At 42.1% G+C, this 21821-nt stretch overlaps 1 long non-coding RNA gene across 1 annotated transcript in view; it reads right to left on the bottom strand.

The window, feature by feature from the left end:
* Positions 1-21821, bottom strand: part of LOC126504807 (uncharacterized) — a 70638-nt gene that overhangs the window by 8893 nt on the left and 39924 nt on the right. Inside the window, exons 2-3 of the long non-coding RNA XR_007592715.1 lie at positions 14012-14169; positions 7329-12121 (exon numbers count right to left, since the gene is read on the bottom strand). This is a non-coding gene — a long non-coding RNA (uncharacterized lncRNA). The remainder of the gene's footprint in view (positions 1-7328; positions 12122-14011; positions 14170-21821) is intronic.

The following is a 21821-nucleotide window of genomic DNA, read 5'->3' as shown; positions in this document are numbered from 1 at the left end:
GCAACCATTGCCATTATCTAATTCTAGAACACTTTTATCACCCCCCAAAAGAAATGTCCAAACCCATTAAGAGCCACCCCCCACTTCCGTTTCACAGAGCCATGATAAACACTAATCTACTTTGTCTCCGCGGATTTCCTGCTCTAGATACTTAGACAAATGTAAACATAACTGTTCACGCTGTGAACTCTCATTCAGCGTGGCAACAGTAAAATTGGAGCTGAAATTTAGCGATCATGTTTCCTCATATCTTTCCAGTCTAAGACAACTTGGTTTCAGTCAACACTCACTAAACTTAAAGTACACTCACATGCACTCACTCTCTTCCTTCTCAAGTTCATCTTGGCAAAAGGGACACCTAGATGGTGGCATTATGCCAGAAGGATGAGATGGCATCTCTTCTAGCCTCTGCAGGGGTGGGTTGACCACCTTGGTGGCCCTGATACAACTGATCCTGGCTGGACCCTTGGCCAATGGTGATGTCTCATGTCTGAGCCCTATATGGCCTCCATCACCAAGATTGTGGCTCTCTGCTCTAGTCAAGCCCAGGCCTTGCCATCCATGATCTCTCTGCATCTGTGTCTACTCTGAGAATGAGATTAGACCATGGTTTGGTTTGGTTTGGTTTGACCACTACATTCTCTCCACCTATTCCGATGTCTGGCATCCCAGAGTGCATCCAACAATGTCTTGAGAATGAGGAAATAAATCCTTCAAAGTGCAGCTCAGATATTATCTCCTCTACCAACCATTTCCACCCTGTTCCCCTCACACTCCCGTCAGAAGATAATTTTGCTGCTCACTGGAGTATCCGTTGGCTTGTATTCAGTAAATGTTCCTTTCCCATAAGCTGAGTCCCACCTCTCTCCCAAGGCTCAAGGCTTCCCTCAGACCCTCCCCACCTAAATGATACACTCAAATTTGGGTGTATGTGTATGCACGCTAATGCGTGTGTGCGTGTGGAGTGGGGGAGTGTGTATTCACATTTGTGAACTCTAGAGGTGGACATCGCCTGTCTTTCTCTAGCACTTCCTGCATTATTTTTTGAGACGGATTCTCTCAGTAAGCAGGGGACTCAGAAGTTTAGCGAGACTGGCAAGTGAGCAAGACCCAGAGATCCTGCCATGTCTTCCTCCATCCCTTTATGGCACTAGGATTTCGGGTGCGCACCCCATGCCTGGCTTTTAGTTGGATTCTTGGAATCAAACTCGTGTCCTTGTGCTTAAACAGGAAGCACTCCTACCGATCGAGCCCTCTATACACCACACACCTGAATAACTTTTCCAAGTGTTTCACTCATTTTTGTTGTGTGTGAAGTGCAGTGACACACACAGCATGCATGTGGATGTCAGAGGACAAACTGGGGAAGTCTTTCTCTGTAGGGCCTACAGGGCTACCCATCCTCCCGGGGTTGATCTTGAGGACAGTTTCTAGCCAGACATCTTGTTGCAGTTTCCAGCTAAACATCCTGTTTGTTCCTGTGCTCCCTCTGCCCCCACTGGTGGTTAACTTAGGGGTTTTGTTTATTCCATCTTGAGCCTGGTAATGTCCCACCTGCCTGGGGGGATTCCATTGTGCAGCTAGGTATATAAGGTTTTTTTCTAAGCTTGAATAAATGGCATTCGACATTCTCTCCTCACAAATGACCTACATCTCTTGGGCATTCCTTTAATCTCCAGGCCCTTGCCCAGCTCCGAATGGCACAATAGCGTGAAGTGTACCATAGAGAGTAACACAGGTGTTACAATTCTCTACTTTCACTTTTACCTGAAGTTTAGGGATCAAACTCAGGTTGTATGGCTTGCCTGAGAAGTACTTCACCTACTGAGCCATTGCAGGATCTCTGGACCTCTGAGTATTTTATATAATTGAACGTTTGCTATTTTAAAATAATACTATGCATGTTCTATTTTAAAAAATCATATGGAAAGTATATAAGATGAACACTAAGTCTGTGGTTGGCCCCCAGTTTTAGTTTCCTGTACGTGCCTATTTACAATACTCCCAGAATTCTTCTCTCGCAGCTGCTTTATGAACAGTGAGTTGGAAAAAAAAAAAAGAAATGAATTTTTTAAGGGAGAAGCAGCAATCACAAAGAACCACATTTGTGAAGTCAACTGTCAGCTGGTGAGAAGTCAAGTCGAGGCCTTGTCAACCATGACTCTGTGTTTCACCCTGAAGGCAATGACAACTACCCTGCTTCTTCAGCTTCTATTGGCATGGGTTTGTCAAATCTGTCCTGCAGGAACTTATGCATGACAGGTTGGTTCCGGTGGCCACCATTTACCTAGAGATGATTTCCAACATACTTCCGCACCCAGAATAAATAGCCAATCCGTGTACTTCCACTTTGCTTGAGGAAACCTGATGTGGCACAGTTCTAAAGTGGGAGGCTCATATTTTTGTGCCGTAGGTTGTGTTGGAAAAATTATTGGGTTGACAAGAGAGCACAGTGAAGAAAGGTGCTTGCCATCCAAGCGGATGGCCTGAACTAACTCTCCGGGACCCATGTAGGACAAAACTAACTCCTGTCTGTTGTCCTCTGGCCAAACGCAAACATAATTAAGGGTTTTTCATGACTAAAATTCTTCGCGTTCTTTCTCTGTCACCATTCCGTGTGCCTCTTCAAAGTTACTCAAGGGTTGTACACACAAAACACTTGTGAAAGTCTGCAGGAAAAGAGGAAAGATGATCAAAGTACTCTATGAAAAATGTCTTTACAGGACAGGGAGTCTCTCTGGAGATGGAGGTAGTGTTGATAAAATGTGAAGAACGGGGGGGGGGGTGACGAGGTGATGAGTATCTGTATCCCCAGTACCCAAAAGACAGAGGCAGGAGAAGTGAAAAAAGGGGATCCCAAGAACTCATTGGCCAGCCTAACCTAGAGGGCAAGTTTTCTGTTCAATGAGAGACTTTGTCTCAAGGCAAAGAGGCAGAGAGCAATAGAGAAAGGCACAAGACACCCTGCTCTGATCTCCACATGCATGCACATATGCAATCACCTGCACACTCACATGTATGCCCTGTAGAACACACACACACACACACCCCAACAGAGGCAAGAGGATTTTGAGCTTGGGGCCATCCTGGGCTACACAGCAAGACCCTGCCTCACAACAAAACAACAACACGGGAGAGAAAGCATCTAGTTTAGGGTACTGGTTGTATTCTCAGACACAACTGACAGCATCACGTATGAGCAACGGTTCTGAATCAAGATGTCTGGATCTAGAACATGCTTTATTCTGCCTTTGTTTTGTTGAAATTCAAGAACTAATAGTACCTACATGTTAGGACTACATGAGTATATTGATGTTCACGTAGCTGATAGTCATCTAAATGGAATATCTGACATCCAGTTGATAGCCCCTGTTCCTCACCCACCTCAGCATCTCCAGGCTTTTCTAGACTTGTACTGCTCTCCCTGAATGAAGACCAGATGCTCATCCCATTCCCGCTGGACCTCATCCTCAATAAGCATCATTACAGGGCTCTCCCTCTTCTCTCAGGCGACTATTTATACTATTCTTATGAAATGAAGAACCCAAACACTCACAGTCCTAGTTTGTTTTTATGAATCTATAACAGAATACTTAAGATATGAGTGGATTTATAAAGAGCAGAGCTTTGCTTTCTATGGTTCTACAGACTGGCAAGCCAAGATCAAGGGCTATAGCTAGTCATTCTCTGTATCATTTCTCAGTGGAAAGCAAAAGAGAGGATGAAAGAGAAGGAAGATAGAAGGAGGGAGAAGAGGAGGATATGGGATTGAAGTCGTCCCTTTATTGGGAGCCTGTTACTGGTATAACTAATGCACTACCACACTGGTAATATTAATCCATTAACAAGAGAAAATCCTCCATGAGCTAATCATCTCTGAAGTCCCCCCAACACTTGCAACACTTTCGGTAGGGACTGAGTTCCAACGTGCACTCTGGAAAACATATTCAAACCACGCCATCCCTGCATGCAAAGGCCTTAAGCAGAAAAACACAATCCTCCTCTTTTCTTTGCAATACCATCATAACCTAAGGCAAATAAGGAAGTGGAAAAGCCGCACGTAGTAGCACCAGCCTTTAAGCATAGCACTTCAGAGGGAGAAACAGATCTTTATGAGTTCAAGGCTAGCCTGGTCCACATAGTAAGTTCTAGGACAGCCAAGGTTACATAAATGAGACCCAGTCTAAAAAAAGGAAAAATGGAATAAGTCCCCTAAACAAAAAGACAAGAATGATAAATGAGGCTACACTTACCCTTGTGTTGGCTACATCAGCCTGACATTCCAACCTCTGCCCCAAAGATCAAGAGATCCTTGTTTTGAAATTGGATACAAATCAACACTGAGTTTTGGCTCCTGTGCAGCCAAAGTTTTCTTGAGATGAAAAGGGGGGAGGGGCTATACTCCTTTATTGTCTGGTCAAGTTATGCAAGCATGGTTGATTTGTGCAAATAAATTTGTCACTGAGGGCATGAGGCAAGCACCTTTTTGAATTCTATCAAGCAATCTGCGGGCCCATGACGCCAGCCAACACTCTCTCTCAAAGGCCTCATTGTGGGCCTCTGTGCTCCAGGCCGCTCTTTGTTGGCCTCCGTCCACCCCTCCCTGCAAACACAGGACCATATTTGCCACTCAGCTGCCAGGAGCTGGTAGGAGCCTATAAACAGAGAAGAGCCTTTCTTAGCAACCACTGTAGAAAGAACACAGCTACCCTTCCCCCAAGAGAAAAGCCCTAAGATGGGGAAAGAAAGGAGGAGAAAAGCAACCGGAAATTACTTGGGAAAATCAAAATAACAATCCAGTGTGCAAGCTTCTAACGCTGTTGGCTGCCTTTGTCTTGAGGGGTTAAAAAAAAAAGTAAATAAGACCCTCTTAAAATTCAGAGGCCATCTGCGAACAGATTAAGAGGCGACTAAGAAGTGACCTCACCACCATTTGCAGACGTCTGGTCACGCGGATATCTGCAAGATAACCAAGAATAATCCAGTTATGTTATTCGACTTTATCTCCTTGGAGAACGCGCCAGGCTTCCTCTTGCTATTTTTAGTCTTGAGCGTCAAGCGCCATGGGAAGCATCATCGTTAGGAGAGCTTGAAGATCATTTGCTCAGAGCAGCAGGTAAAGCCCTGAGGAGTGGAAATCACACTCACCCAAAAGAGCCGCGTTAGCCCAGAGCACATGGGTGGGCAGGAGAGAGCTGAGGAGCTGCAGCTGCAGACAAGGTTTTGATGGAAGTGGCATTTCAGGTGCAGGAGAAGCGTCATTTAGAAAGAGCCCACGGGCCTGCCTGGCCTGAGCAGAAAACACTGCAGAGGATCTGGGGGAGTGCTAAGGCCAGTTAATCTTTGCAGAGTTGAAATGTTTCTGCACTTCAGTCAGCTCCCTCTTGTCAGCCTGAGAACTGAGAATGCAAGGCTAGTTGAGAAAACAGGGCAGGTCGGCATGGAAACCTGGAGGATCTTGGTAACAACACTTGCTACAGGGTTTGCTGGAGAGAAACATGGGGAGTCTTTAAGAAGGACAGCTAAGTTTGGTGCAATTCGGGGAGACCAGATAGGATGAAAGGTAACACAGCAGAGAACTGTGGTATGCTAAATGTTCATGCTTGAATGGAAATAACCTTTTATGGGCCACCGTCTTTCCCTTCAAGTTGCCTGTCTGCAGGCACTGAGGCTGCCGAAATTCAGAGTGAGGATATCAGGAAGGACTTTTCATCCTGCTTCCTTACTATGTCCATGAAGGCATGATAGAATATGTTCAGCTCTGAACTCCCATGAATGTTTAAAGACATTCTTTCTGTGAACAGAAAGATTCCTTATGTCGTGCCCCAGTTCCCATCTTTAGCATCTCCATAGTTGCCCTTCAGTAAGTTACGATCTGCAAGGAAGTCACTAAATCCCAGGGAAATTGAAGCGAGGAAACAGCAGAGCCTGGCCTCTGCCCTTAGACAAACGTCCTCTTCTCCAGCCTCCATCCCGCAAGAGATGAGCATTAGGTAAGAACACACAGACGGCACCAACACGCCAGCCACCACGGGGTACTCGAACAGTGCTGGCACTGACCCGCAAAACGCCACTGCAGTAGCACGGAGAGGCATCAGCTAGTCAACTTATCAAAATAAAAAGCGTTGTTTCGGCTCATGGTTTCATGTATTCTAGCCCAAGATAACTTGGCCCCGTTTCTTTGGGGCCCTTGACAAGGCAGCATAACAGGGCAGAAGTGTGGGACAGAACAAAAGCATTTACCCAACTGGATGGCCAAGATGTGAGAAAGAAAAGAAAGAAGAGGGCCTCTCATTGCTTGAAGAGGATACTCCCAATGACCAGACTCTTTCTGCCTAGGCCCAACCTCTTTTTTTAATGTAACATTTTGTATTAATTTTGAGACGTTCATATAACATATTTTGATTATATTTATTTGCTACCCCTCTTGGATAACCCTCACCTCACCTTCAACTCCTCAATCTCTACTACTTTTCCCACAACCCATGGAGTCTAATTTGTGCTGCCCAGACCATCCTGAATGCGAGGCCAACCACTATAACACAATCGTTACCACAGAAGCCCCACCTGATTCTTTCTCTTCCAGAAGCTAGCAACTGTCTTGTTATCCCCATCCGTGGGTGAGGATTTGTCTTATACAAGGTTCTTACTGCTGTGATGGAACACTATGATCACAAGCAACTTGGGGAGTGTGTGATTTATTTGGATTACATATCCCGAGTCAGTCACACACAATCCACTGAGGGAAGCCACGGCAGGAACTCAAACTGAACAAGAAGCTGGAGGCACTGATGCAGAGACCCTAGAGAAAAAAATGCTTACTGGTTTTACTCAGCCCGGTTCCTTTTAGAACCCAGAACCACCAGCCAAAGGTGGTACCCCCACACACACAAGGATTGGTCCCTACTATGTCAATCACCGGTTAAGAAAATGACCTTCAGGCTTACTTGCCTACAGCTGAGGCATTTTCTCAGTTAGGGTTCCCTCCTCTCAAATGATTATAGCCTGTGTCAAGTTAACATTAACCTAGCCCGTGCAATTTATCCCTTGTCAACTTGAAATGCAAACACATCTCTGTTGAGCCATAACCTTTCCTTTCTTGCTCATCCACCAAGATCACACATTAGTATCAAGATCACAATATGAACTATTCCTACAGTCTTTAAAAATTCAAACACTTGAAAGTTCAAAGTTTCTCAACTTTGGACTTCTATAAAATCAAAATCAGCGAAATACTCTATTCCCAGAGGAAAAATCCAGGGTGTAGTCACAATTAAAAAAAAATTCCACAGTATAAATAAATCAGTAACAAATGTCGGGTTACTTACGATTTATGGACTCCAACAGCCTGGGTCACTTTCCAGCTCAACCCTCAGCAACAATTGTCTTCTAGGCTCTGGCTGGTTTCATGCTGCTGCTGCTGCTGCTGCTGCTGCTGTTCTTGGTGGTCCTTCCACAGTACTGGCATTTCCAAAATGTTGGGGTCTTCTACTGCACCTTCACCATGGCCTCTCCTAGGCTCTCTTCAGGGACTCCAGGTTTTCTTACAGTGATGAGCCTCAGATGATTCCACGCCCCCTTCGTGCCTTCAAAAGCAGTACCACCTGGGTGACTCTCACACGACCAAATTCAGCTGCCTGTGTGAGTGTCGCCTCAGCCATGTCTGGAACGCACCTTGTGTGTGCTGATCCTGAGGAAACACTTTTCTTTCCAGGAGACTTCACCTCGATAATGCTGGTCTCTTAATTACCGCTAATTGCCAGTATCATCAACTGTCCGTAGTAAAGCAACAGTTTTACTTTGGTGGTGCGGGGTCTCTTGGTAATCACAGCTGAATCTCCAGTTCCAACTGACTAGAACCACAGGTTCTTAATTCAAAATATCAAATGTTCCTCACAGTCTTTGCTTCTCTCTGACACTTCACGAGCCAGGACGCCATTACCTCCACAGCTCTCAACATTAGCCTTTAATCTCCCAAGTTCTCAGAAGAGCTCACTCGGCTTTAAAAACTCAAAAGCTTCTCCAACCCAGAGTTCCAAAGTCCTTGCACAGTCCTTCCCAAAACACATGGTCAGGTCTGTCACAACAGTACTCCATGATCCTGGTGCCAATTTCTGTCTCAGTTGGGTTATTATTGCTGTGATGAAACACTATGACCGAAAGCAACTTGGGGAGTATAGGATTTATTCGACTTACCTACCCTGAATTATCGTCCACTGAGGGAAGTCAAGGCAGCAATCCAAACTGGGCAGGAACTTGGAGACAGGAGACGATGCAGAGGCTAAGAAGAATTGCTGTTTCCTGACTTTCACCCCACGACTTGCTCAGCCTAATTTCTCAGAGAACCCAGAGCCACCCATCAAGCTTGGTACCACCCACAATGGGTTGACCCCTCCTATCTCAAGCACTGATGAAGAAAATGTTCTACAGGCTTGCCTACAGCTGGGTCTTATGAAGGCAGTTTCTCAGCTGAGGTTCCATCCTCTCAGATGATTAAAGCTGGGCCGAGTTGACATAAGACAGTACAGGGTTCGTGAGCCTTTTCCAACTGCATGCTAGAAGGCCGACTGGCTTGATCTTACACAGGTCTTGTATAGGCAACCACACATAGGCATTCATGAGTGCAGAGGTCCCGTCATGTTCAGAAGATATGGAGCACACAGTTATTCTCTGTAGTTTGACCAGTGTTTCTGTTTTAACCACTGTCCACAGCACAAAGATACTTCTCTGATGGACTCTGGGAGCTGCACTAATTTATGGATAGGACAGGAATTTAGAGAGCAGTTTGATACCATGTCCATTCGGCAGAACAACTGTAGTAGGTCCGCCCCAGGTGGCCCCACCTCTTAAAGATCCCACAGCTTTGCAAGGTATCACACTGGGGATCAAGAGATTTGTGGGCTCTGGAGGACACATATGACACACAATGTAATAGTATGTTCTGTTTTCACTACAAAAGTAAGAGATTATTTGAAAAGAAGATATTTTCTTTATATCATTATTGCATTTTTAAGAAAGTTTTTCTGTATGTTGAGCAATCTCTGTATCTTTGAGATGAAGTCTACTTGGTCATGGTGGATGATTTTTCTGTTGTGGTCTTGGATTCAGTTTGCCAGTATTTTATTGAGTATTTTCACATCCAAGTTCATGAGTAAGATTGGTTTGTAATATTCTTTCTTAGTAATGTTTTTGTGTGGTTTAGGTATCAGGGTAACTGTAGCCTCATAAAGAGTCTGGCAGTATTTTTTCTGTTTCTATTATGTGAACAATTTGAGGAGTATTAATTCTTCTTTGAAAATCTTGTAGAATTCTGTGCTGAAACCATCTGGTCCTAGGCTTTTTTTGGTTGGGAGACTTTTGATGCGTATTTCTATTTTTCTAGCAGTTATAGGTCTATTTAAGTTGCTTATCTCTATGTAATCCACCATATAAACAAACTGAAAAAATGCATGATCATTTCATTAGATGTTGAAAAAGCCTTTGACAAAATACATCATCCTTTCATGACAAAGGTCTTAGAGAGGAGGAACATACCTAAACATAGCAAAGGCAACAGCAAGACAACAATCAACATCAAACTAAATAGAAAGAAACTAAAAGTTATCCCACTGAAATTAGAAACAAGACATGGTTGACCACTCTCTCCGTATCTATTCAATATAGCTCTTGAGGTTCTAGCTAGAACAATAAGACACCAAAAAGAGATCAAGATGATACAAATCAGAAAAGAAGAAGTAAAACTCTCAATATTGGCTGATGATATGATAGTTTACATAAATGACTCCAAAAATTCTACCAAAAAGCTTATACAACTCATAAACACTTTCAGTAATGTAGCAGTATACAAGATTAATTCAAAAAAAATCAGTAGCCCTTCTGTACACAGATGATAAATAGCCTGAGAAAGAAATCAGAGAAACACCATCCTTCATAATAGCCATAAGCAGCATAGATCTCCTGAGTAAATTGGGATCATCAGTATCAAGGGAGAGGGCAGAAGGAGAAGGGGAAGGAAGGGAGGAAAGTAGAGAAAAAATACATAGTTTAATTAAAAAATGAAACATAGTCATAATGAATTTTCCCCTTGGTTTTAGTCTTTTTAAAAAAAATTGTTTTTATTGAGCTAAGTATTTTCTCTACTCCCCTCCCTTCTATAAATATCTGTTAAGTCTATTTGAATCAGAACATCTGTTAGTTCCCTTATTTCTCTCTTAATTTTCCATCTGGCAGACCTTTCCAGGGTGAGAGTGGGGCGTTGAAGTCTCTCACTATTAGTGTGTGGGGTTTAATGTGTGAGTTAAGCTTTAGTAGTGTTTCTTTTACATATGAGGGTGCTCTTGTATTTGTGGCATAGATGTTCAATATTGAGATTTCCTCTTGATGGATTTTTCCTGTGGCTAACATGAAACGTCCTCCTTTGTCTCTTTCGATTGATTTTAGTTTTAAGTCTATTTTGTAAGATATTAAGATAGCTACACCAGCTTGTTTCTTAGGTCCAGTTGATAGGAAAATTTTTCCCAACCCTTCACTCAGAGTCGATGTCTGTCTTTGAGGTTGAGGCATGTTTCTTGTATGAAGCATAAGGATGGATTCCATTTTTGTATCCAATCTGTAGCCTGTGTCTTTTTATAAGTGAGTAGAGTCCATTTATATTAAGGTATATTAATGACCAGTGATTGTTAGTTCTTGTTATTTAGTTTTCATTGTTGGTGATGTTATTGTGTGTGTGTTTCCCTTCTTTGGGATTTGCTGCTTTGAGATCATCTACTGTCTGTGTTTTTGTGGATGTAGCTAACATCTTTGGGTTGAAGTTTTCCTTCTAGTACTTTGTGTAGGGCTGGGTTTGTGGCTAGGTATTGGTTAAATCTGATTCTGTCATGAAATATCTTGTTTTGTCTGTCTATGGTGATTGAAAGTTTTTCTGGGTATAGTAGTCTGGGTTGGCATCCATGGTCTCTTAATGTCTGCATAACGCTTGACCACGACCTTCTGGTTTTCATTGTCTCCACTGAGAGTCAGGTGTAATTCTTATAGGTCTATCTTTATATGTTACTTAGCCTTTTTCCTTTGCAGCTCTTAATATTCTTTCTTTATTCTGTATGTTTAGTGTTTTGATTATTATGTGGTAAGGGGACTTTATCTGATCCAGTCTATTTGGTGTTCTATAAGTTTCTTGTATCTTCATATGCATATCTTCTTTTAGGTTGGGAAAGTTTTCTTCTATGATTTTGTTGAATATATATTTTCTATGCTTTTAAGTTGGACTTCTCCTTCTTCTATACCTATTTTTCTTAGATTTGATCTTTGCATGGTGTTCCATATTTCCTGGAAATTTTGTATTAAGCTTTCATTACATTCAATGTTTTCTTTGACCGATGAATCTATGCCCTCTATTGTATCTTCATTCAGTGCCTAAGATTCTCTCTTCAATCTCTTGTATTCTGCTGTTTATGCTTCCTAATCATTTTCCCATATTTTTCTTTTCCAGAATTCCTTCAGATTGTGTTTTCTTTATAGTCTCTATTTCAGATTTCAAGTCTTGAATTATTTCTTTCATCTTCTTGATTGCCTTTTCTTTGTTTTCTTTAATTTGTTGATTTCTTCCAACTTTTTGTTGTCTTCTCTATTTCTTTGAGGGAATCTTTCATTTCCTCTGTAAGGGCCTCAAACATTATCCTAAAATTATTTTTTAGGTCATTTTCTTCTGCTTCATTTACATTGCGGTGTTCAAATCTTGCTGTTGTAGAACTAGTTTTCATTGGTGTCGTGTTGTTTTTTGTGGTGTTGAATGTGCTCTTACCTTGTCTACCCTTCTTTCCCTCTGATTGGTGTCATTGAAGCTGTGTCTCTGGTGATCAGTCTTCCAGGTGCCAGTGGATCCAAGGCTCAGATGGTTGCTCCTTGTGGTACACTCAAGGCCACAGTTCCAGTCACCCCAGCATTCATTCAGTGTTCCTGGAGGTCACTCAGTGCTCCTGGGGTTGCTCTGCAATTCTGAAAATCAAAAGTCATTCTGGCCTGCTCCCACGGAGGTAGCTTTCTTGGGGCTGCTCCTGTTGAGGTTGCTGGAGCAGGCCTGCTGTTTGTTACTTCATAACAAAGACTAACAAAGTCACAGGACCTAGAGGGAACACAGAAAATTAGTCACATCTGCTGCTACTTCTCTTGGCTCTTGGCCTCCTAGAAAATCTTTGTTAATACGGCCAGAACAGTGATAGAGGTAAAAACCTAGAAGAAAACATCCTAAAGGTTAGCTAAAATTCACTCTGCATACATTCTTGGAAATCTGTAGGTGCAGCTATGGTTTAAAAATGGTGGTATCAATAGCATCATCATGAGAATTGTCACATTGCAATCTAGTTCCCCTATCTCATATATGATTTTTAATATTTTTCCCTTTGTCTGTCATTTGTTGTAACATATATTTAAGAAATATTATTTTCTTATTAAAATCCTAAAATTCATGTTATTGGTTAACCACCACTACAGTGAGTTATACAGTCTCCAGGGAACTTAGGGAATGTCATTTCCCCCTCTTAGTATCTGGTTTAATTTAGCATAAAGGAGAAAAAGGAAAAGACAGATCTAAAGCCCTCTTCATCCACTAAAAGCCAAAAATTATCCAGGACTATTTATAATCATTATAAATTTACAATAATCATTCGACATGAATTTATACCTTAAGAAAAGGTGATGTATATTTACAATGCTAATTGCTATATGTAAGAAGATGTCATAATGAAACCCAATATTTTGTTTGCTAAATTAAAACATTAACAAAAAGAAAGGGAAAAGAAGGAAAATGCCAAATGGTAGTGGAGAATGGAGCTACTCGAACTCAAACACTGCTGAATTTAAATGCTGAAGCCACCCTGGAAATGTGTATGTCAGTCTCCAAAGAGGAATATAAGGGTATGGAATAAACATGTGTGGAATCTTGTTAGTCCATCCCTAGATATTGGCCTAAAGAAATGAATATAAAAATCTACACAAAGTCATATGTGATTTAGGAACTACAGTTCATCATGTTAGAGAGGGTGGGAGTGGCTCATTGCTATGCCAAGGAGAAGTTGGGGTTGCTAGCAACATCCAGCCAGCAGTCAAGAAGCAGAGAGATGAACACCAGAGTTCTTTGGTCTTTTTCTCTTGTCCTCTTTTATTCAGCCTGAGCACCCAGCTCCTGGAATGCTACTCCCTACATTCGGGGTGGGACTCCTCACTTATACTCCCCTAGGAACACCCTTAAGACTCCTGCAGGTGTGTCTCCTAGGTAATTCTAAATCTAGTCACACTGACAATAAAGACTAGCCATCTCTATCATCGTGCCCTTTGGGGATAGATGAGAGAAACCAGAAACAGAAATATCCACCCTGCCGGATACTATCTAATCAAACTTCCAGAATATGCAAATCAAGTCATCAGTGACAAAAACCAGATGAGCTGTTGCCTGAGGCGAGAGAGAGGAGGAGAGAGCCTCAAAGGGACAGAAGGAAACATTCTGGGACAATGAAAATGTTCTACATCTTAATCTGAGCAGTGACTTCATAGGCTTGTACTACGTGACAACATAGCTCATTGTTCCCTGTGGGTAAATTGAGCAGTTCTCTCTAAGTGGATGCCTCTTGCTGTATATAAATTTCACCTCAATAAAACCAAATGTAAAATATCAGTTAGGTTTTAGGTGGGTGTTTATATTTGGGCTACATTCTTTTCGTTGTGAGAGGATCCATTCTCTGTAGAACCTCTTTGCATCTCTGGGACATTTTAAAGACCCTTTACTTGGCATGAGTCGAACAGAAGGTCTCAGTGCTCTGCCATCACAGTAGACCACAGGGGCCCAAGTCAACCCTCTGACCGGCCTGTTCCGAGATAGTGGCTGATGTTACATTTCTATCATTAATGCCCTTGTTTGGTACTCCCCACTGGCCAGCCACAATCCTGGCTTCCAATGTTCTTCCTTCATCGGCTACCAAAGACCTGCATCAAGAGCCCCCTGCTTTAGAAAGTTTACCTCACTTTCAAAGGTGCAGATAGGATCTTGGCTTTATGTTGCTGGAGGTTGTTTCCATCCCAAAGCTGTCTGGCAACTGCCTTGGTCAACTGCACTGTGGTCATGGAATGTTTCCCAGCATCTATCCCACAGTCCTGAGGAGCAGGCTCTCGTAAACACTGTTGATGAAGGAGAGAGGTGTGAGCATCTGTGAAGATTCAAGACTGGAGTGGGTCCTGTCTCAGAGTCACGGGGCAGAAACTGAACACTGTGTTCAGTGTTTGAGATCTGCAGACTTGAGTTTGCTTCTCAGAGCAGCAGGTCCATGCCTAGGGAGACGATGACCAAAACTTCCAAGAATGTGTCACTCCACCCTGGAGTAAGGAATGAGATAGAACTCAACTATCAAAGTGATGCCAACGTGGAACTATCTAGAATGATACCAGTTGATTAACAAGGTTGTCGTGGGTGTTACAGACGTGTACAACTCAGAAAGAGAAACAAATAGAATCAGGTGAGAGGACTTAGAGTAGAAATAGTTACATATAAGTAGATGGCACCGTGTATGATAACCAATCCTTAACATACAGGTCTAGTTCCAACCCCCCACTATTCTCTCATCAGGACAAGGAGGGATTCTGAGTCCTGCACACTTTGGGGGATGGAGATAGATGTCACCCTCCATCAACATATCTACGTGCATTTCACCGACTGAAGCTCTTGGTGCTGCCTTAACCCATGTTATAGTTCTTGGTGACACACACATTCTTTTTATTTTTGTATGGAACCATTATCTTTTGGGGGGGGGGGGTTGAGACAGGGTTTCTCTGTGTAGCTGTGGAGCCTGTCTTAGAACTCACTCTGTAGACCAGGCTGGCCTCAAACTCACAGAGATCCGACTGTCTCTGCTTTCTGAGTGCTGGGATTAAAGGGGTGCACTACCACCACCCAACTAACATTATCTTTTTAAAACTTTTGGTATGATAAAGGGAGAATGGTGTGTTGCCAGTGACTGCTCTTTGGACTGGAGAGGGAGGGGGGAAGGGGGAGAAGGGTGGGAGGAGGGGGAGGGAAATGGGAGGCTGGGAGGAGGTGGAACTTTTTTTTTCCTTTTCTCAATAAAAAAAAAAAAAAAATTTTAAAAATTTAAAAAAAGAATGAGCAAAAGAAGAATAGCATGTTTTCTTTGCTCTGAGTTGACCATATTTAATACATTATTGTCATACAATTTTTCCAGAAACAAGAAAGCATGCTGTTACAATAAATGTCCTTAACACTTACAAAAAAAAAAAAAAGAGTAGAAAGTCTACTCATTATCTTTGGCCGTCTTATGAAGGCTGATATACTGCGACCTAGGGAACCTGACTATGCCTAGTCCAGCTGTAGGACCACAGTACTGACTTCAGCTTGAGGGCTTCTTTTTCCCCAAAAATGTTAAGCACCTACCTGCTGGTTAGCATCATCACCTACATTCCCATATACAGAACAGAAGCTGGAGAGCCCTCATCACTTATATGTGATGTCTTAAGGCTGAAAGGAAGAGATGAAGACATATCAGTGCTAGTGTGTGGTGAGAATCCACACTGAAGGATAGACTCAGGCCCTGTGTGAAAACAGTATTCAAAAGCTTACAATTGGCCCTTCCCCACATCCCCATATCACAGAGGCTGGAGAGTTCTATCCCAATTGCCCACAACAGAAAGTTAATGCCAGCAGGACAGGAGGCCAGTAAGGAGAGCCTTGATCAGGGCAGAGAGTCAGTCATTTCTTCTCTAAGAGAAGATTCAAGTATAAAAGGTCAATTTTCAACATAGCATCCTTGAAGTTTATGATTTTACTCTTGACTTATTCCCAAGTACAATCCGTACTTCTTTGGCCAAGTTGTGGGAGATAGAGAAGAGGAAGAATGCGTGTCCTTTGCAGTTTGGGAAAGAATGTGTACTTTGTGTGCATTATTCTTCCTTATCATGTTTGCTCAACTCAAGGCCTCTCGCTCAGGAACCACAAGATAGGTTTAAATAAAGCAGAAGGGAAATTGGATTCCATCTATCAACGCACTGTAACACAACCAAAACTGGATGTCTTGGAGTTGCCCAGTTTCTTCGCTTATAATTAATACTGTTTAGGATGCCCTGTCTGAGACAGCATTTAGCTTTCCATTTCCTGCAGAGCAATTCATCTTCCAGCTACCATGCACAATAAGAAATTACATATGAGTCAAGGAAGGAAGGCGAGGAAGAAGGGAAGGAGGGAGGGAGGAAAGATGTTTCTTTGCTTAATTTTAAAGTATAGTATAGACATATCTCCTTCTATCTGGGTGCTCCACCTTCTTTTAAAAAAAAATACAACTTTCAAGTAATAGTAATTTTTTTTACCATATCATCATTCTTTTGCTCAAACCAAAATTCAATGCTGATATTTACATGAGAAACAATTAAAAGGAAATTGCTTTTGCTCTTTTTCACTAGAATGGTCTTTATCTAGATCAGGAGTAAAGCTTCTAAATCTTTTATTTTTTTTTCACAAACTACAGTACCCAATGCCACTAAGCATTCAGCTGATGTCCATGCTGCTCAGAAGGGAACTGATAGCAGATGGTTCTATACTTCCTTCTCAAGAACAGCCAAGAAGCAGCTGCCATGGAACTGTGTTTGCCTTTTTTTCTCATCACATTGTTCTCGTTTCTCCAAGTAGGATCTGAGTCAGGAAGCTGGCTGTCCAACCACGTGCAAATTAGTCACCTCTATGACTCCAAGTCTGCCCAGTGCAGAATGAGGCTTCTACAGGGCTTCGTATCCAGAGCTACCACCTAGAAGCCAGGAAGCAGCAGCTGGTGGCAAGGACGGGAGTCATGAGTTAAAGGTGGCTACAGGTTTTAAATTCCCAGCTTAACAACAAAAGAACATTGAGTACGTGTCAGATAAATGCTACTCAGTCAGTTCACAGATGCATTTGAACGGATGTTCACACTAGCAGAGCACAGGACAGAGTTAGCTCTATTCTGTTATGGGACATACGTTTTCACAAGAATATTGCAATGCTCTTGAAGCACATGGAATATGACAAGCTACTTTTAGAATTCTTGAGTGGGGTGAGTCAGTATTGGAAAGAAACTTCAAAAAGGCTCAGCATCATCTATAAACTATATAGAATGAACGTGCAGAGCCTTGATTAAGACCAAAGCACAAAGTTCAGAGTGACAAATAACTGGGATCCCAGCATCATTTCATGAGCCTGTCTAAGGAAACTCTAACACTTTCTGAGTTAGTTTCCGCATTAATAAAATGGGAATGTAAATGCACTCCTCGATGAGTTATGCGCATCTGCAGAGCTTAAAAATATAACTGAATGCAAAAAGCCCACAGTAAACATTAACACTTAGAGTTCAACTAAAGTTTACTAAGTTTCCTGCAGATCTACTCTGATCACTGCAAGTACAATAATCAAGCAAGGAAAAAGGGAAAATTAACATTTGAGTTTCTATGAACCCATCACTATGACCTATGCTTTTACAGTGGTATGAATTATTTTTTAACCTGAGACTTTACTGGGCATGTATTATAACTGTTACTGAAGTGGGGGGGGGACAAAGGGAATGTAAGGTCTCTGAGAGAGCAAGAGGTGTAACTGGGATTCCAAGCTATGACTAACCTCATTCCCTGCACTTGCCATCAATAAGACAGTCCCTTTCCTTGAAGAACCACCGAGGGCGAAAGAGTTGAATGTGAAGACGAATCATAACAAGATGTTAGGTGCCAAGGATAGTGACCAACTGGACGCCTGCTCCTAGACAATAGAGGATGTGCTTGCCACATTAGATAAGCAACAACTGAAAAATGAAAATAATCTTCCTTGACAAATAAGTGCAGTATTTGTCAAAAATGGTAGGGAAATAGTAAGATCCAGATTCGGTGACATCAAAATGTCAGGGGTGACATTGTGGCACTACAGAGTCATGGAGAAGTGCAATGGGCAGCATTCATACCTATCCTGGGAGTCAGTAGATGAAAGCTCTGGGCCTCCAGCTGGACATGACCGTATAGAGCAGCGGTTTTTAACCTTCCCCATGCTGTGAACCTTTAATACAGCTCCTCATGTTGTGGTGATCTCCAACCATAACATTATTTTCATTGCCACTTCATAATGTAATTTTGCTACTCTTATAAATTGCAATGTAAACATCTGGTATGCAGGATATCTGATATGGGACCTCTGTGAAAGGTCTCTCTGCCGTGATCCACGGATTGAGAACCAGTAGCATAGAGACTCGGCAAAAATAAGCCAAGAAGGAAGTCTCCTCGACGATGACTTGGTTGAAACTGATAGTCTTTTCCCACAATGTATATTGCAACTTGTGGGGTTCCTGGGGATTCATCTGTACTTACAACACCTGCAGGTTCTACTTGTTAAGCGCTGAGGCCTCTTTGCAGCAGATCTAACCTATGTCTACGGCTCAGCTGAGCTTTGCAGCATCTTCAAGGTCTTTCTGCTGTCCTTTTGCTCAGTGGTCCTTCATGTTACAATACTCACTCGTCTCTCATTGTGTGTGAATTGTTCCACAGGACTTTTAACAAGCCTGTTTTATAACTTCCATCTGTTGAAGGACGTTTGTTTTCTCCAAGATGTTTGAGCCCTCCCTACACTCCCGGCAAAAAAGAATACATCTGCTTCAATGAATCCTTGTTACCAGGCTACTTTCTACAGACCACATTATTAAATTATAAAAGGCTGTCTAGTCTCTCTCTCTCTCTCTCTCTGCACATGCGTGCATGTGGTGTGTGTGTGTGTGTGTGTGTCCCTCTGTCTGTCTCTCTTTCTCTCTCCCTCTCTCTAAATACAAGCATTATTCTTGTTCATTTCGAATGTCTAATCCAAAGCCTAATGCTTAATCATTTAACTCATAAATTCATTTAAGCCTCTCCACTACATAGATCTACCCAACCTGTCCACAATTTTCTTCCAACATTCCTAAAAAGAAAATTTCATAATAGTCCTCTCACTACTCAGCCCTCCTTCTAGCCTTCATGCCAACTTTAGGCTTCCATTGCTTCTTCAATTGCCCTTCGATCTATATAAGATGATTTTACTGCTTCTCTTGCCTACAAGCTTTGCTATTCAAGTCAAATCTTTCTTCTCTAACAAAAATTCAATATTTTGTTTATGATATGAAAACTATTGAACTACCTTTTTCTAGATATTTATACTGCTATGTTTCTGAATTGCTTTGATTTTCAGAACTTCAGCTTACCCTTGAATTGCCCTCTGTCATTTTATAAAAACATATCTTGGCTTCTCAAAGGCAGGGGATTAGCTTATTGGACAATCAAATGAGATGCTAATGGGTTCACTTTGTCAAGTTAATGGCAGCTTGAAATGATGCTATACAAAATAATTCTAGTCACACGAGGGCATGAGTACCCTACCATTAACCGAGTGCCTGCAAAAGAGTAACTCCCCTCCCTCAGCAGCCATCAACTACCAATACTTTCTCCGAAGGAGGTGGGGACTCAGTCCATGCTTGCTGGAATTCATTGCTGTTTTTGAGACAGCATCTTTCTATGTAATCCCTACTGGCCTGGCATGCACAATGTAGACCAGGCTGGCCTGGAACTCACAGAGATCCACCTACCTCTGCCTCCAGAGTGCTGGGATTGAAGGTATCCACTGTCATACCCAGTTCCTGCCTGAATTTTGAGTGGCTTGATCTTACAGCACAGAATTTCTTAAATGTCGACTACTCATGACCGTTTTCACCTGAGAAACTGTTATACAGCCCTAGGTATATAAGAATGCTAAATAGGTGTACAAATTACTGAGTGATAACAAATTGTGAACTAGCTTATTTAGAAGTAATTATTTGATATTGTATGCTTTTTATATTTTTAAGGATAGAGCAAATACTAATAAGATGATATGTGTGATTATTTTTACATAAAAATTGAAATGCTGGCTGCACACTTGATCCTGTAGGATGCAGAGCTTCAACATTTCGCAGCACTGAACATGGCTTGGGTTTTATAACCATTAATGCTGAGAAAAGTCACTTCCTGTAAAAAATGTAGCATCAAATAGTAGAAATATGTTAGTGGCCATTTCAGAAATTTCTGTGTGTATCTCAAACAAAATCTCACTGGATGGTTTAATGACCTTCTATGAAACTCAAGCCAGCAACTCAAATGGCATTTTTTTTTAAAAATCAAGAACTCCAACACATTATAACCCAAGTATATACAGATGTAATACACTCTGAGAAGTGGTGGTAGAAATATTAAAATTGTTGATTTTCTATAATTAATCCATTATGTTTCTACAAAAGTGAAAGGCTCTGCATACCCAGTAGAAGCAGTCAATGCATAGCCTATACTAGACTCAGATCCCTGCTTAGATGTGTCAGACAGCAGCTGTTGGGACAACGTCACATATGGTGCAAAGTGCCTGCGTGTTGGGTGTTCAGAACCAAGTCCGCAGTGAGGTCACATGACGCACCATGGCTGAGCACTACCAGGCCCACCTCAGGTTCATTTGCCTTGGGTTTTGGATGAATCTGTGATCACTGCAAATTCCGAAACTTTTCACCCTCACCAAATTTTTGCAGCCCCCACAGTTTCACAGTCCCCTAGGCAGCCACGGCCCACCCATGAAAATGCTGCACTTTGTCACTCGGGCTCCGGAGTCCCCAGCTCTCACTGTAGCCCCGCGCACTGCCAACCTCCCTTCTGATCCTGCCGCTCTGGCAGACTTCCACGCTGTCTCCATCCAAACCATCTCCTCTGGAACACACAAAGTTTCATCTTTGCCAGAACAGGTCTTAGCCCTGAACCAAACCAGGCAGCTGTTTGCCAAACTCAGCAGTGATGTCTGATGCTAACGATCAGCGTGGAGCTGAGGCCCTGGGAGTGAATGATGGAATGGAAAACGATGACGCTTGATTTTCCAGGAACAGTTAACAGCGTATTTATAACATAGCACAACGTGGGCTCTATCTAGCTGGCTCCGGCCTGCAGGGCGTCAATAAAGCTTATATTCATTTATTATTCTTATATGTTTGTGGAAAGAATGTTAATGAAACATTTGCTTTATGAAAGGCCCTTGGTGTGAAATAAATTGGACATCTTGAAGTTAAGGAGACCCTAAGCATTGTATTTGGAGAAATGATCTTACTGGATAAACAAGGGTGGCCTCAAGCAAGAGCATCCTCCTTTAGCCTCACAACTGCTGAGATTTCTGTCACGTGCCACCATCTGTCTTAGTGTGCCATTCTCCCGAAGGGCCTACATCTCCCAAACATTAACATTTAAGCTGAATATCACATCCACACTGGTCAAATTCCAAATTCTCGGGTTATTCTAACTTGGCATAAAAGGAGAAACACAATTAAAAGCAGAAAACTGCAATGCTGGTTCTACAACCTCAGTCTTGTAGGAATTCCCACTCTATTTAAACCCCCATCCTCTTTCCCGGGTGAATCTGTAGTGTATCTGCAAAGTTCATACCAGCAGTGGCAACATATATTAGGTGATGGCTGGATTGTTCAGCATCCTCAAAGAACAGAATTAATGAAGTATATACCTATTCAATCTAGGTATATGTCTATAGATACATAGGAGAATACCAATAGATGATAGAGTTTACTATTTAAAAAGCTAGTTTGTATAATTGTGGGAGCTAGGAAGTTCCATGATTTTCAACTTCATGTTTGATACACAGGAAAGTCAAGATCATAACTCAAAGACTTGAGCACTGGAGAGCTAATGATGAGATTTCAGGCCAGATTGGAAGATCTGAGAGTAGGGAATTCAAGAGTAAAAGATAACCATTCCAGGCTTCTTTA

This window comes from Alexandromys fortis, unplaced genomic scaffold (assembly GCF_014885135.2).
Source record: "Alexandromys fortis isolate MF-2015 unplaced genomic scaffold, M_Fortis_MF-2015_v1.1 scaffold_32, whole genome shotgun sequence".
NCBI lineage: Eukaryota > Metazoa > Chordata > Mammalia > Rodentia > Cricetidae > Alexandromys > Alexandromys fortis.
This window is presented reverse-complemented; position numbering and strand designations above follow the sequence as displayed.